Below are 17,523 nucleotides of genomic sequence, written 5' to 3' on the forward strand. Positions count from 1 at the left end.
TTCCAAGCTTTTCAGAAGTTCGACAAATTTGCCGAATTGTTGATTGGCCTTAGTATTATGCAACCGCTTCGGGAAGGGAACCGTGATAGGTATCTCGAGTCCCTTATTTCTTTCTTCCAATGTATCTTCCGGAGCAAGTTCTGTATCCTTTGAACGCTTCTTACCTCTCGAACGAGGTCTTTCCGGTGATTTATCGCTTAAACGAGCACTAGCAGGCTCTCGAATAAGCTTCCTATCATCAAAACTACTCGATGGACCAATATACCCATTCGATCGAGTAGAATCTTCAATAATATCACTCGATCGAGTGAAATTTTCACTCGATCGAGTAACTCTATTTTGCTCTTCACTCGATCGAGTAGATAAACTACTCGATCGACCAGTCTGCTCTTCCTGTTCACTCGATCGAGTGGAAAAACCACTCGATCGAGCACTTTCTTGCCAAAATTTGGTCGATCGACCACCTGAAACCAGTCGATCGAGCACTTGCTTTTTCGTGAGCTCACTCTCTTCGACAGAACACTGTTTATCATCAGTTACAGCTCTCCTCGGGTCTGATTTGTGTAATTCCGGTCCCTCATAAGAACGACCATGTAACAATACGGATCTTCTTTGGAGCCTACTCGACCGAGTAGAGCCTACTCGGCCGAGTAGTGCTCTTAGTGCGTGTTATTTCGGTTCTGCCGAGGAACACTCGGCCGAGTATAGCGAATACTCGATCGAGTATTGGACACTCGGCCGAGTGTTCTTTGCACTCGACCGAGTGTCCTATTTAGCGAAGTTATATTTCGACGGTTTGATTAAGGAATGATTAGGGTATTTTATAATTCCGCGTCGGTTTCTAATATCACTTTTCACAATATAACATTGCTACGTACCCTAATCCTACCCAAATCATTCCCTAATCATCCCTTTGAGCATTTCGTAGCATCTTTGTGTCGATAATTTGCGGCGATTCTTGCGTCAAGGTTCTTGTTGCACTGTTGGTAAGTACATCTTTGTAATTATTGCATCGTTTCGGGTTGCTATACATTTATATGGAAGGGGATGTTTGGAATTGTTCAAAGTGTAATTGTGTTGTATGATCCTTGTATAGGAGAAGACTTCGTAGAGGAGCCTTTTGATTGTCCGTGTTGCTTATCTGCTGTGATTGCTAAGGTAGGGTTTCCCTACTCGATTCTTTGTGCTTTACATGACATATTATTGTATTTATCGTTGTCTATTGATCATCGTAATATGGAGATTGTTGTGACAATGTTGGTGTGACGGGATTGAGATGACGGTAATGTCATGTGATTGTGATTGTGGTGGAGTCACTTGCGGAGTGGCTTCACACCCTAGTTCGCCCTCCGTGGAACCCGCCACGGGAGGGGATGTGCACATTAAGGGACAGGGATTATTGTCGCTCGTTGAGGAGCTGGACTAGGTGGGATCGGCTGCGGTCACCCACTGGCGGCGAGGATTACCTGTTGCGATGGGTAATCTGGCAGGGCTACACACTTTAGTGTGTAGTCGGTTACTATGTGAGACAGGGTGATTGGGAGTTGACGATGATCGGACGAGTATTGCATTTGTTTGTCTTGTTGTTGCATAACACTGACCCCGTTGTTGTTTGTGTAATCTGCGGTGATCCATTCGGGGATGGTGAGCGGGCTTGACGAGTTTTGCTAGTGAGAGCTTGGGGATTTCATTGGGAGAATTGCCACCACGAGTCATAGCATCACTGTCTGAGTCTTAGCGAGTTTTCTTTTATTATTAAGACTTTGAAGTTGTATTTCTTTAGACAGTATTTGGTTTTGGATATTGTAAACTTTGCATTTTACATTACTTTAATAAATGTGCTCAGTTCAGACGCTTTTGATATGTACTAACCTCGGGCAACCGAGATGGTAACAGTCTTTCATACTTGGGTGGTCCTGGTAAGGTACCTTGGTATGAGGGGGTGTTACAAAGTGGTATCAGAGCCGAAGATTCCGGCACCTAAACAAAATGAATTAATGAACCTAGGGAGTCTAAATAAAATGAACCCGGGAGAGTTGTCCTGAGCTACCGCAAAGACTCCTGAGACGTCCCGGAGTCGCAACTTGGCCCTCACTAACTCAAACCGGTAACATGGGGAAAAGTGGTGAGAGTAGGTTTTGTATGTACATGTATGTGATGATGAAGGCTAGTAAAAGTTGATAGTTGAATGTAAATATGTGTTAAAGTTGTGAAGGTGATGAAGGGAGAAATGATAGAAGAGATGGATTGTAAATAATTGTTATGTTAGAAATCGAATAAGCATGAATAGTATGCTGATATGTTTACAATGTGGCATTAAAATTTTGATATATGCATTGCATGTTGATATGTTTATAACATGGCTTTTGCTTTCTTACGTATTGTTATGAGAATACCGAGTATGATAGAGGGATCGTAAAGTGTTAACTCAAATAGTGTTACTCGGCCGAGCATGATAGGCACTCGACCGAGTATTGAGTACTCGGCCGAGCATAAGGGAACTCGACCGAGTGTTGTTTGAAGGAAAGTAGCAATCGCTATCATTTTATGGTAACTCGACCGAGCATGGGGGTACACTCGACCGAGTATGGTCCACTCGGCCGAGTGTTGTTATACTCGACCGAGTGCTTCTTTTTGTGCTTTGATGTTTGTCTCTGGAGTCGATACTCGACCGAGTATCTGAGAGGATACTCGACCGAGTGATCTTTACTCGACCGAGTGTTATTTATACTCGGCCGAGTGTTCTTATGGCGGAGGGATGTTATATTTTGAGCATATGTTTACGTTTCTTTCATTTTTACCAAAAAAATGCCGCCAAAAGAACTCCCGCGCATCCAAGCTTCGGAGATGTCTCATGATGAGGTTGCTCGCATGATTGAGCAACAAGAGGCTCTCCTTGAAGCTCTCAAAATGTGGGAAAAGGAAACGAGAAAATGTGGATGCAACCCGACTTAGCATCAACATCGCTCGTTTCCACCCTCCCACATATGACGGGTAGGCGAACCAAAGTCGCTCGAGAAGTGGCACCGTGAGATTGAAGCTCTCATGGAAATGGTTAAGTGCCCCGAGGATATGATTGTGGAACAGGTTGTATACTACCTAAGAGGGGAAGGCTGCAGGTTTGGTGGCGAACGTCAAGGATGATGCTAGAGCTTACTACCGGAGGAAGGGGCTATCCCGTGGTCCAGGTTGAAGAGTGCTATGAGGGAACAACAGTGCGGAGCATATCCGACACAAGATGAGATCCGACTTTGAATCTTTCACTATGTCGGAGGAGATGACGGTCACTGATTACTATCATCGGTTTATGGAGCTTTCTCGTTATGTGGAAGATTTGCGGCTTGGACAGAGGTTTGGCTCTCCGATTTGAGAGGGGTTTGTCTGCTAAGATCGTGAGTCGTATGCTTGGTGGGGTTGCTACTGACCTCAAGGAAGTGTATCTGAGAGCGGGTCAAGCCGAGAGAATGGTGGATCTCTCAAGGGAGATTCGGGAGAGGATCACTACGAAAAAGAGGAAGGCCGATAGTGGGAACAACAATCGGCAACCAACAAGAAAGGGAATTTCAACCATGCTAAAGCTTTCTCTAGTGGAGCTGGTTTCTCTGGAGGTTCTCGTGGGTGGGGAAAGAATGGAGGTCGGGTCATAAGTGACAACACCAACCTTACGTGCTTCAACTGTGGTGGTATAGGCCACAAAAGGCGGGAATGCACGAGCTACAAGCCCGGCAATGGTTCGGGAGCTCGATCGGAAATTTCTCTCGGGGGCCGACTCGGAGTTTTGCTAGTAACCGACCGGGAGGTTCATGGGGCAACAGAGGTGGACGGGGCTAGCCGGGCGGTTACAACCGCGGTGGTGGTGGATCTTATCGGCGTCGATAACGATGTCACCCGAGATTCGGCGGCTAAGCCTAGTACCTCCAATGCTTCATTCGGGGTGGAGGACAGAAGAATAGTGGAAAGCTCTTCATGATGGATAAGCAGGAAGCACAGGATGATGCTCATGTAGTTACTCTACCTTTCTTGTTAATAATGTACCGTCCTTTGTTTTGTTTGATTCCGGGGCTACACATTCTTTTGTGTCTAAAAGTCATGTTGTGTCTATGGGTTTGGGGAAGTTTGAGGTTGTAAAAGATGATGTGTTCATACCTTCAGGGGAGTCCGTGTCGTGTCTCAAGTTATATAAGGGTATATCCATGGTGATTGGAGGGGTAGATTTACCAAGAAACTTGTTAGAGTTTCCTAAGGATGGGTTTGAGGTGATCGTTGGGATGGATTGGCTAGGTAGGTATGATGCCAGGATAGATTGTAGACAGAAGAGAGTGTCTTTAAAGAGTCCCAAGGGTGTTAAGGTGTCCTATAGAGGGTTTGTGGTAAAGCCTAAGTGTAGGTTTATAGCGGTTATGACTTTAAAGTCATGTTTAAGGAAAAAGTGTCCCTTAATCCTTTGTCATGTGAGAGATCACCGAGTAGAGTCGCCGACAACTTCTGAGATTTCTGTGGTGAAAGAATTTGAAGATGTGTTTCCTGAGGAGATACCAAGTTTGCCTCCCAAGAGGGATGTCGATTTCAGCGTGGAGCTTAAACCGGAACGGTCCTATATCTAAAGCACCTTATCGTATGGCACCTAAAGAGTTGGGCCGAGTTGAAGAAGCGACTACATGAGTTGTTAGACAAGGGTTATATCAGGCCTAGCGTGTCACCGTGGGGAGCTCCAGTTCTTTTTGTAAAGAAGAAAGATGGGAGTATGAGATTGTGCATTGACTACGAGAGCTCAATCGGGTTACTGATGAAGAACAAGTATCCGTTCTTGAGGATTGATGATTTGTTCGATCGGCTTAGTGGAGCCGGTGTGTTCTCTAAGATTGATCGAGGTCGGGGTATCATCACCGAGGATAGCAGACGAGGATATTCCTAAAACAAAGATTCCGATCTCGCTATGGTCACTACGAGTATGTAGTGATGCCTTTTGGGTTGACCAATGCGCCAAAGAGGCTTTTATGGATTTGATGAACCGGATCTTCACACCGTTTTTGGATAAGTTTGTGGTTGTTTTCATCGACGATATCCTGGTTTATTCCAAGACTAAAGAAGAGCACGAAGAGCACTTGAGGATAGTTTTGCGGACCTTGAGAGCAAATCACTCTATGCCAAATTATCCAAGTGTGAGTTCTCAGTTAGAGGAAGTGGCTTTTCTAGGCCATGTAATATCCAAGAAGGGGGTATCTGTGGATCCTAGTAAGATTGAGGCCGTTACCAAGTGGGAATCGCCGAAGAATGTTGCTGAGATTCGGAGTTTCTTAGGTCTTGCCGGCTACTATCGGAGATTTGTGAAGGATTTCTCTACCATAGCACGGCCTATGACATCCTTGATGAGGAAAGAAGTCAGATTTGTTTGGGATGAGAGTTGTGAAACGGCGTTTCAGACCTTAAAAGAACGCTTGACCACAGCTCCTATCCTAGCCTTGCCAGAGGGTTGTGAGAACTTTGAGGTCTATACCGGCGCTTCAAAGAACGGTTTGGGTTGTGTCTTGATGCGGGAGGAAGAGTGATAGCCTATGCTTCGAGGCGGTGAAGCAATATGAGGAGAACTACCCTACTCATGATTTGGAGTCAGGTGCGATTGTGTTCGCACTTAAGATTTGGAGGCACTACCTTTACGGCGCAACTTTTAAGGTGTTCTCTGATCATAAGAGTCTAAAGTATATCTACACTCAAAAGGAGCTTAACATGCGACAGAGGCGGTGGATGGAGCTGATTGGAGATTATGATATGGAGATCATCTATCACGAGGGTAAAGCTAATGTTGTCGCAGATGCTTTGAGTAGGAAGAGCGTTCATTCGCTATGTACAACTATGTCCTTGCTGAAGTTGAGAGATGAGATGTCTAGATTGGGGATATTTATGATTCGAGAGGGGAATACCATCGGGGATTTGACGATCGAGCCAGAGTTGTATGAAAACATCAAAGGTAAGCAACAACTTGATCCTAAAATCCAGGAGTGGAAGTCAACGGTAGAGAGCGGAGCAAAGATCTAGGTTCTCTATACATCCAGATGGGAGTGTTCGTTTTGATGGGAGATGGTGTGTTCCCTGACGATGCGAGTTAAGGAGAATGATCTTGTCTCGAGGCTCATTGCACTCCTTATTCAGTTCACCCGGTGGTGACAAGCTTTGAGAGACCTTAAGAAGACTTTTTGGTGGCCGAACATGAAGAGGGAGGTGGCTGAGTTTGTGGCTAGATGTTTGACTTGCCAAAGGGTCAAAGGTGAACAAAGGAGACCTCAAGGTAAGATTCAGGTCCACACAGGCCCGAGTGGAAATGGGAGTCGATCTCTATGGACTTTATTGTGGGGTTACCTAGGTCACAACAAGGTAACAACATGATTTGGGTGATTGTTGATCGGCTAACCAAGTCAGCCCATTTTGTTCCAATGAAAGATACTTGGTCTAAGATGCAGCTGGCTTTGGGTTACAGAAAGCATGTGGTTCGGTTACATGGTATTCCGAAAGATATTGTTTCCGATCGCGATGCGAGGTTCATATCAAAGTTTTGGCAAGAACTGCAAGAGTTGATGGGCACAACGCTGAAGATGAGTACACTTTTCATCCGAACCGATGGTCGACGAACGGACCATCAAGACCTTAGAAGACATGCTAAGGGCATGTGTTATGGACTTTGGAGGCAGTTGGGAAGACAGACTTGATTTGATCGAGTTTTCATACAATAATAGTTATCATACAAGTATTGGGATGGCACCATTTGAAGCTTTGTATGGCCGGAAATACCGAAGTCCAGTTTGTTGGGATGATAGTTCCGAGACAAAGTGGTTTTAGGGCCACAATTGGTTCAGATATGGTTGAGCAAATCCAGTTGATTCGCCAAAGATGAGAGCGGCTCAAGATCGCCAAAAGAGCTACGCCGACTTACACCGCAAGGACATTGAGTTCGCGGTAGGTGACAAGGTGCTTTTGAAAGTGTCACCTATGCGAGGTGTTATGAGGTTTGGGAAAAAGGGTAAGCTAAGCCAAAAGTTTATAGGTCCTTATGAAATTCTGGACCGTGTTGGCGAGGTAGCCTACATGTTAGCTTTACCACCAGCTTTGGATAGAGTTCACAATGTTTTTCATGTGTCTCAACTCCGGAAATATGTGAGTGACCCGTCGCACATCCTCGAGATGGAGAACATCGAACTTGATGAATCCTTGTCCTATGCCGAGATTCCTAAGGAGATTCTTGATCGCAAGGTTCGTAAGACCCGGAATGGTGAGACGGTCTTACTCAAGGTCCTTTGGTCTAATCATAATGTGGAGGAAGCAACATGGGAACCCGAGGAAGCTATGCGAGACCGCTTTCCTAACCTTTTTGATCAGGTATGTTTGGTTACGGGGACGTAACCGTTGTCTTTTTAGGGGGGTAGGAGATGGTCGCGATAGTGTTTTGTGCTTTCTTTGCTTTGTTTGATTCGTGTCGGGAGGTGCGTTTTGTGTAGTTCCTTGGAGTTGTCTCATGTGAGTGTTAGAGTCTTGTGTCGTGGTGTTGTGAGTCTTGTGTCGTGGTGTTGTGCTTGTGTATAGCAGAGTGTGAACTACGGGACGAAGTTCTTTTTAGGGGAAAGATTGTAACAATACGGATCTTCTTTGGAGCCTACTCGACCGAGTAGAGCCTACTCGGCCGAGTAGTGCTCTTAGTGCGTGTTATTTCTGGTTCTGCGAGGAACACTCGGCCGAGTATAGCGAATACTCGACCGAGTATTGGACACTCGGCCGAGTGTTGCTGCGCTCGACCGAGTGTCCGGTTTGGCGAAGTTATATTTCGACGGTTTGATTAAGGAATCATTAGGGTATTTTATAATTCCGCGTCGCTTTCTAATATCACTTTTCACAAATTAACATTGCTACGTACCCTAATCCTACCCAAATCATTCCCTAATCATCCCTTTGAGCATTTCGTAGCATCTTTGTGTCGATAATTTGCGGCGATTCTTACGTCAAGGTTCTTGTTGCACTGTTGGTAAGTACATCTTTGTAATTATTGCATCGTTTCGGGTTGCTATACATTTATATGGAAGGGGATGTTTGGAATTGTTCAAAGTGTAATTGTGTTGTATGATCCTTGTATAGGAGAAGACTTCGTAGAGGAGCCTTTTTGATTGTCCGTGTTGCTTATCTTTTCGTGATTGCTAAGGTAGGGTTTCCCTACTCGATTCTTTGTGCTTTACATGACATATTATTGTATTTATCGTTGTCTATTGATCATCGTAATATGGAGATTGTTGTGACAATGTTGGTGTGAGGGGATTGAGATGACGGTAATGTCATGTGATTGTGATTGTGGTGGAGTCACTTGCGGGAGTGGCTTCACACCCTAGTTCGCCCTCCGTGGAACCCGCCACGGGAGGGGATGTGCACATTAAGGGACAGGGATTATTGTCGCTCGTTGAGGAGCTGGACTAGGTGGGATCGGCTGCGGTCACCCATCGGCGGCGAGGATTACCATTTGCGATGGGTAATCTGCAGGGCTACACACTTTAGTGTGTAGTCGGTTACTATGTGAGACAGGGTGATTGGGAGTTGACGATGATCGGACGAGTATTGCATTTGTTTGTCTTGTTGTTGCATAACACTGACCCCGTTGTTGTTTGTGTAATCTGCGGTGATCCATTCGGGGATGGTGAGCAGGCTTGACAGGTTTTGCTAGTGAGAGCTTGGGGATTTCATTGGGAGAATTGCCACCACGAGTCATAGCATCACTGTCTGAGTCTTAGCGAGTTTTCTTTTATTATTAAGACTTTGAAGTTGTATTTCTTTAGACAGTATTTGGTTTTGGATATTGTAAACTTTGCATTTTACATTACTTTAATAAATGTGCTCAGTTCAGACGCTTTTGATATGTACTAACCTCGGGCAACCGAGATGGTAACAGTCTTTCATACTTGGGTGGTCCTGGTAAGGTACCTTGGTATGAGGGGGTGTTACAGACCGCTTCTCAGATTTATCAAGTTTACCATCTCGTGTGGATTCTTCTCATATTAAGTCGGTAATTGACCTTGCTTTCTTGAGGATTGATTCATGGCTAGTTGGGCAACTTGAGTTTCAAGTGCCTTTATGGACGCATCTTTCTGTTGATCACTCAGCTGAAATTGCTTTGTAAAAGCTTGCAACATAGACTTAAGCTCACCAATTTCACTCACCCCACTGGAAGATGATGCACCATGGTTAGGAGGAGCAAAGGACTGAGGCTTCTGGAAGCCTTGTTGATTCTTATGTGGAGGAACATAAGGCTACTGCTGGTGCGGAGGAGTTGTAGGATTAAGCACATTTTGACTAGTCCACCTCAAATTGGGGTGGACTGCCCCTTGATTATTGTAATAGGAACCTCCCCCTTGCCTGTATTGCTGAAAGGCAAGGACTTGTTCCTTATCTATAAGACAACCAACAGCAGTGTGGCCGTCATTACTCCCACATCTCTCACATGAAACAGTCTCTCCTCTAGTAAGAACATGGACCGTTTGAGGCTCCCCAGCAGCTTGTAACTCCAACTTGTCAAATCTAACATTCATGGTCTCCAGCTGAGCCAAAACCTGCTTATCAACCGTATGAAATGTTCTAATCCCATCCCTCGGGTTACCATACTCAGCACTGTGATTAGCCATCTCTTCAATAAGAGACCATCCCTTATCGTCATCTGTATTCTCCTGGAATCTTCCACTAGATGCCGCATCAAGTATGGCTCTTTGATCGTCATACAATCCATTGTAGAACTGATTAGCTAAAAACCATGGGTCAAAACCATGGTGAGGGATAGACCTCACCAACTTCTTGAAACGTGACCATGCCTCATAGAAAGTTTCATCAGGAGCCTGTCTGAAACTAGTTATCTTGGCCCTCAGCAGATTGGTGCGTTATGGAGGGAAGTATCTCTTGTAAAATGCAAGAGCAAGAGACTCCCAATCTGTAACCCCAGCAGCTGTGCGGTCCAAGTCGATCACCACTCCTCCACGGTGAATCGGCTAAAAGAAAAGGAAATAGAACTTCCTTAATCTTGTCTTGAGTTACCCCCATAGTGGCGGGGATAGTAGAACAGTAATTGGTAAAGGTCTCCATATGCTTCCTCGGATCCTCACCTGCCACACCTCTATATATATTCCTCTCCACCAGATTGATATAAGAAGGACGGATGTCGAATGTATTCCCATCATCAGTCTGGAGATTGAAACCCTTCGGAATAGAGGATACTTTAGGCACTAAATGACTGGAAAGCTTAGGCATCTTTACTATAAAAATCGGACAGTCTTCGAAAAGGGAGTGATGTAGCTCTGGCTCGAAAGTACTCAAGTCTTCCTTTCGTGATTTCCTTTGCAGAAGGAGTCTATGCCTGAATAATCTATCTGGCTCTGAATCAGCTGAAACTAATTCAAACCTATCTGACCTGGGCATAAACAACACTGAAAGAAAATAATAAGAACGGCCTCAAGGAATAAAAATTCCTGAGACGGATAAAATAAACGGAACGAAAACAAATAGGGCAATTGCCTCCCCGACAACGGCGCCAAAATTTGACACGACTGTCGTGTACATCAAAAAATAAACTAACTAAACTAACTATATAGCTTGGGGAAGTCGTCGATCTCCACAGGAGGCAAGATATTTGTAGTAGTCCGTCTATTTCGTCACAAATGGGGGGGGGGGAGGGGGGGGGTTGTTTGATTTGTTGTCTAAACTACGAGTTTTAAAGGAAAGAGAAATAAAGGCAAGAGCAATAAAAACAGAGAAATAAGGATAAAACTATCAGATAGAGAGGGACATGTCAGGATTTCGGTTCACTACGGTAGTCCAGTGACTCAGCTGAAAATTACTCAGACGAATTAATGTAAGACGGATGTTGAAAGGTACTTTCGGTCCACTTTCTATCCTAAAATACCACTAAATTAACTTTCACTCTCGCCAGGGTAGTCTACTGTTCATAGCAGGCCTATTTAGTCCAATCTTTCGATCTAGGATTAATTTTAGCCAGATTAAAGGTTAACTCAGAAGTGTGCACTCAACTAAGTCTAATAAATACAATTAAATTGCTATAGTGACAGAGTCTTGTAATTAATTCATCTGTTTCATCTACTACATCGTCACTTTCCTATCGCAGATCCCTTAATCCCAACATGAAAGGGGTTTAGCTGCTCATGTCGCTAATTAAACTAACAGCAGATAATATTCCAGCAGTGAACATAATGAAATAACAATTAAAAAGCATAAAAGAGAATTAGGGCAAAAGAAATGCAATGAAATGAAGAATTAAAGCGAACAAAAGATTAATTATTATAAAGAGAAGAGAAAGGAATTACAATCAAGCGAATTCCGGCGTAAAGAACAAAATCCGAGCAAAAGCAATACCAAGAACAAGGTTACAGTGAAGAGGGTAAAGTTTAATAAAAAAAACTAAGTAGTAAGTAAATCTGATACTAATAACCTAACTAATGTAGGTTTAAATAGGAAGAGTAAATAAGTTTTGCGGAATTAAAACATAACACGGGCTAATTAAAGCCCATAATCAGCGAAACCACTCGATCGAGTGGATTAAAACCACTCGATCGAGCAAACACCTCAGCAAATCTACTCAATCGAGTAGAAAGTTACTCGATCGAGTAACTGGTATTTCTGCAAGCTAAGGATCGAGTGGAAAACAACTCGATCGACCACGCCTAAATGCCTCGTAATCCGTGCCATGACGCTTCCAAACGTAGTATCTCACTCTGGAAAATCCCGTCTCCTCTAAATGCATGCAAAAAGGACGAAAAAGAGTACGATTCCACTACTTTCGCGTTCATTTCTACAAAATGGACAAAACGAACCAAAGTAGCCAAATCGGGGCAAAATACTATAAAAACAGTATAAAAATGCATAGAAATACGTGCTGAAAAAGGCTAAAAAGACTATATAAAAAGCACGTATCAGTTATTGTGAACCATTTCTCCTTATTCATTAGTTATTGCGACTCTTTGTGTGAACGATATGTCATTTTGAGACTCGTTTTGTTAACCATTTGTCCTTGTTCCTTAGGCATTGTGACTTGTTGTGTGAACCATTTGTCCTTGTCATTGTAACTCCTTGTGCGAACTATTTGTCCTTGTCATAGTGTATCGTTGTGTGAACTATTTGTTCTTGTTCGTTAGGCATTGTGACTCGTGTGAACCATTTGTCCTTGTCATTGTGACTCATTGTGTGAATTATTTGTCCATGATCATTAGGCATTGTGACTCATTGTGGTCCATGTTCATTTGTCAATGTGACTCGTTGTGTGAACCATTTTTATTTGTCATTGTGACTCGTTGTGTGAACCATATGTCCTTGTTTCTTATTCATTTTGACTCGTTGTGTGAACCATTTGTCCATGTCATTGTGACTCATTGTGGGAACCATTCGTCCTTGTCATTGTGACTCGTTGTGTGAACTATTTGTTCTTGTTCATTAGGCATTGTGACTCATGTAAACCATTTGTCCTTGTCATTGTGACTCATTGTGTGAACCATTTATCCTTGTTCATTAGGCATTGTGGCTTGTTGTGTGAACCATTTGTCTTTGTCATTGTGACTCATTACGCTAGCCATTTGTCCTTGTCAATTTTGCTTAGTGTGCGAACCATTTGTCATTGTTTATTATTCATTATGACTCGTTATGTGAACCATTTGTCCTTATTCATTATTCATTGTGAATCGTTGTTTGAACCATTTCTCCTTTTTCAAAAGTCATTGTGACTCTTTGTGTGAACTATTTGTCCTTGTCATTGTGAACCATTTCTCTTTGTTCATTAGTTATTGAGACTCTTGGTGTAAACGATTTGTCATTGTGAGACTCGTTATGTGAACCATTTGTCCTTGTTCCTTAGGCATTGTGACTCGTCGTGTGAACTATTTGTCCTTGTCATTGTGACTCATTGTGTGAATTATTTGTCCATGTTCATTTGGCATTGTGACTCATTGTGCGAACCATTTGTCCATTTTTGTTAGTTATTGTGACTCGTTGTGTGAACCATTTGTATTTGTCATTGTGACTCATTGTGTGAACCACTTATCCTTGTTCCTTAGGCATTGTGACTCGTTATGTGAACCATTTGTCCTTGTCATTGTGACTCATTGTGCGAACCATTTGTCCTTGTCAATGTGACTTAGCGTGCGAACCATTTGTCCTCGTTTATTATTCATTGTGACTCGTTGTGTGAACCATTTGTCCATTGATACCCGTCGTTGTGAGTACCAAAAATAAAATTTATAATTCCTATTAAAACTAACGTAGGCTTGTGGTAACAGGGTCGAACCACAAGGACGCGAATGTAATTAATAATTGTCTAATTCTAGTCTAAGGTAACGAATGTGGGGGTTGAATTGATTTGGTTTATAGCTAAAAGCAATAAAAGACAATAAACTAAATAAACGGATAAAACAGATAAAAGAAGGGTACTAGGATGGTCGGTTCACTATAGTTCCGGCGGCAGCATACTAAGTAGGTCTAAATCAAACACATGAGGCGGGAAAACAAGAGGTCCTCTCGGTCCACTCTTAACATATAGCATCTTTAGATCTCGCTACAAGTCCCTAATATCACTAATACTGACTCTCGTCCTGAAAAGTGACTAATAATCTAAACTTTACCTATCTTTCGATCTCAGCATAGTTTAGTCATTTTAATTGGTGGTCAAGCAACTTTCCCTATCTTTCGATCTAATGGGTCAGTCATGTCCTAAACATTCAACTAGTCGTGTGCACTCGATTCGTCAAATATAGAAATTAAAACAATTAAAACGAAGGTAACACCTCAAGTGGTCAGTCGATCGACCAGGTATGGCAGTCGATCGACTGACACGCGATTTCAGGCCACATTATCCTATGCTGCCTACACTATAATTCCCCTACATCCTAGCACAATAAATTTAGCTACTCATACTGAAATTAAAGGCATCAATAAAATTCGCTAAATAAAATACAGAATTCATGATTAATACGGAGAAATAAACAATTAACATAAGATGTCAATTCGGCTTTGGGGAAACTGATCTAGCAATTCTACAACTATGAATGAATGCAAAATAACGGAATAAAACCAGAGAATACCGTGTGAATTGCGAAGGAAAAGAACAAAGTCGAATGCCAAAGTGAATTGTATTCAATACCAAAATAATCCTCGAACCCTAATTAATATTCTAAAAACTGATGAAAAACTCAATGTAACTTGATTAAAAACTGAATGTCAAACTTGATGATCTAGGTTACGTTATATAGAAAATATGCGTAACACTTATTATCAAAACCTAAACACAATGGGCTTGCTTTTCCTCGATCTTCTTATTCACGTCTGATTAGCGGTGTGGTCGATCGACTAAGCATGGCGGCGGCCGATCGATCGCTTGAAATAACAAGAGCTACGGAACCCGCAGGTTGGTCGATCGACTGAAGTAGCTGATAGTTGGCTTCTATAATCTCGTGGATTTGTCTTTTGGGCCTTGAAATGTGCACCAAGTTCGTTCCTTAAGTGAATTCTTCACGTCAAATGCAATGCAGGATACTCGGGGACGGATTTAGCTCAATTTCCGTTGAATTCTTCACATTTCTGCAATAATGTACAAAAACACGAAAGTAGACGGAAATAGGGGAAATGGTAACTTAAACTACACAAATGAGCTCTGAAATGCGTGTAAAATGAGGTGTAAAACATCATATAAATGACACGCATCAAACTTCCCCAAACCAAACCCTTGCTTGTCCCAAGCAAGAACTAAACTCGATCTAACGACCTAATGGAACGAGTTCAATCTCAGAGCGAATTACAACATGTAAAGCCTAAACCATTTCAATGCAATAACCAACAATCAATTATCAATTATGAATCATGCAACCGAGTTATGAAGTCATTAAAAACTGCTGAACCATCAACTATAAAGACTTATCAAATTGGACTCTCACGGGTCGCTCATATCACACATAAGCACAGGTGAAAATATAAGAGGATAGAAAAATTCATTTTGTAAAGGCTCTCACCTAACTATGACCAATAAGAACATGCCTGCAATATAATATCAAAGTAATCTCTATGACCGTACATATGCATTCCAACGGAACTAATGACCATGACACATACCGAGGTATATATGGGATATGTGAGGTATGGGTAAGAAGAGGCAAAACATTTATGGGAAAGTGGAGGTACAGGTGATCAAGCTAGTACCAAAACGGAACCATATGACAACATCCTTCTTCTTGCTCAAAATTCAATCGATACGGTGCTATAGCAAGCACAATACTCACAATCTCCAGTATAACAGTAATCAACCAACTCCCCATAAGATACTAATGCAACATGGGAGCAAAAATCGTCATAAGATAAGGATTTTGAATTATGCGAATTGATTTTCTTTCGGACCCTAGTCGATCGACCAGAAATGGCAGTCGATCGACCAAAGTAAACAGTACAAAACTCTTTTTTTCTTTTTCGAATCATTTTATTCCTTTCTTTCTTTTTTCTTTTCTTTGAACTTCTTTCCTCCTTCATTCTTTTTATCCAACAAAATCTCAAAATGAGCATTAGCTACCAAAAACTAAGTAACAATCCCAAGAACATAGACTACTAGCTTGACAAGGGCAGGCTAAATGTAGGATGTAGTAATGGGACAAAAAGGCTATTTTTGGCAGTGTGAAGCTTATGGGTAAAATGAGATAAGGATACCTCTACCACATGTGTCAACAAACGACAAACCGAATGCATACAGGTATTAAGTAGATCAAGTTCATATTTATGCATATTTGTGTAACATGTCTCATAAGGAGTACTACTCATATTCCTAGATAAACTGGTCATAGATGACACCAGTTATAGGCTCCAATAACTTAGAAAATATGATGTAGCTTGCCAAAATTCTAAGTCAAGTCTCAAGTCCAGCAAGTAAATTAACGAAAACTCGTAGATATGCACTTATACGATTCTACTAATAACAAGTCAATTAGCACGACTTAGGCAAAAAACAGACGCAAATGCAATGTCATCATTGATATACTATCGTTCCGACTCGACCTATATGCTAAAATAAACGTGCATTTTTTTTAATTTCGATAAATATTTTATTTTTTTGTGAATTTTCTGTATATATGAGAAATGAAAAAAACAATGCAAAACAAAAAATGTAAACGTGAATGCAAGTAAATGATATGCGACGCAAAACCCTTCCCCAAACCAAATCGCACAATGTCCCCATTGTGCAAAATCATGTAATGAAAGAAAAGAGAAACGGGAATTTGCGTGAAAATAAAGAAATATGACATGAAGTGGAAATCGGGAACTCACAAGACTTTAAGCGCAGCAAAAAGAAACCTCCCCACACCAGCGAGAGCTAAGAGGTTTCAGTAGCTAGCAGTGCTACCAAAAAGTACCTGAAAAGACAAAAGAATCACGCATAAGTCCGAGAAAAAAAATTTGAAGCGGTATTATGTCCACAATTTAGAAAATAGAAGAAATAAATAATATGACGGGAGATAAAGTGGAGGAGAAAACTCCCTTAATTCCGCAAATCGACCAAACACAGCAGGGGAGAGGTCGTGAACAGGTACAGTAGTGCAGGGCGGTCGATCGACTACATAGCCCAGTCGATCGACCAGAGTTAACAGGAACAGAAGCTCTTGGAACTGTGCAGCCAGTGGATCGACCATACAGGGCGGTCGATCGACCGAAAATACTGCGGTAACTTCTGATTTCTTCGTATTTGCCCAATAACTTGAGCTAATGAGGTCTAAAAACCTGCAAGTGCACAATAATACGCGCCCAAAATTGCGCAAAACCCAAAGTAAAGTCTAAAGTGCTTAAAAATCCTAAGCAAAATAATTAAATGCGAAGTCTCGCGCACACAAAAGCAATAAAATAGTTTAAAAGCAATAAAATGAAGTTTTTGATAAAGCACGTGATCAACTAGTAGTTGATCAAGAATGGCCACGGTATGGCCCACTTCGTCGGCTTCTGGCTACAAGAGGTAGCCTCAACGGTGCTCAACTTCTCAGCTGCACCTTTCTCAACTTCAGCATCCGTAGAGCTTGACGGATCAACAGCTTCGTCATCTCCCAAATCAATGACCTCTTCCGGCTCATCAAAGTCCAAGTCGGACTTTCTCACTCTGGCCGGCTCATCTTCAAGCTCTTTATCAGTGCCATAGCTCAGGCATCCAAGACCGCCTTTAGAAACGACTTGCTCCATCACAGCCGGAGCAACAAGCATCTCTCCCTTCCCCAAACCAGCTCCTGCAATGTCTAAAACAGAAGAATCTTCCTCCACTTTGCTCCCAATCTGGGGCGGAGGTGTTACAACAGGAGTAGGAATAGAGATAGGCATATCAGGAAGTATAAAATAGGATTTCTTTTTAGAAACCGTATTGCAAGTGACAGGCCACATGGGGCCCTTCTCCCTAGCTGTTTGAGCAAAGACAATGGAGTGTTTCCCTACTTTGAAGGTCAGGGTCCCAGAGCCAATATCAATAACTGCACCAGCAGTGTG

The 17,523-nt window shown here is 42.3% G+C and overlaps 1 non-coding gene across 1 annotated transcript; it reads left to right on the plus strand.

The window, feature by feature from the left end:
- Positions 1-9,786: 9,786 nt before the first annotated feature.
- On the plus strand, positions 9,787-9,893 carry LOC141635537 (small nucleolar RNA R71). The gene has a single exon (XR_012540218.1). It is a non-coding gene; the product is annotated as a small nucleolar RNA R71 (small nucleolar RNA).
- The last annotated feature ends 7,630 nt before the right edge of the window (positions 9,894-17,523 follow it).

The sequence above is a fragment of the Silene latifolia genome, chromosome Y (assembly GCF_048544455.1).
Source record: "Silene latifolia isolate original U9 population chromosome Y, ASM4854445v1, whole genome shotgun sequence".
Classification (NCBI taxonomy): domain Eukaryota; kingdom Viridiplantae; phylum Streptophyta; class Magnoliopsida; order Caryophyllales; family Caryophyllaceae; genus Silene; species Silene latifolia.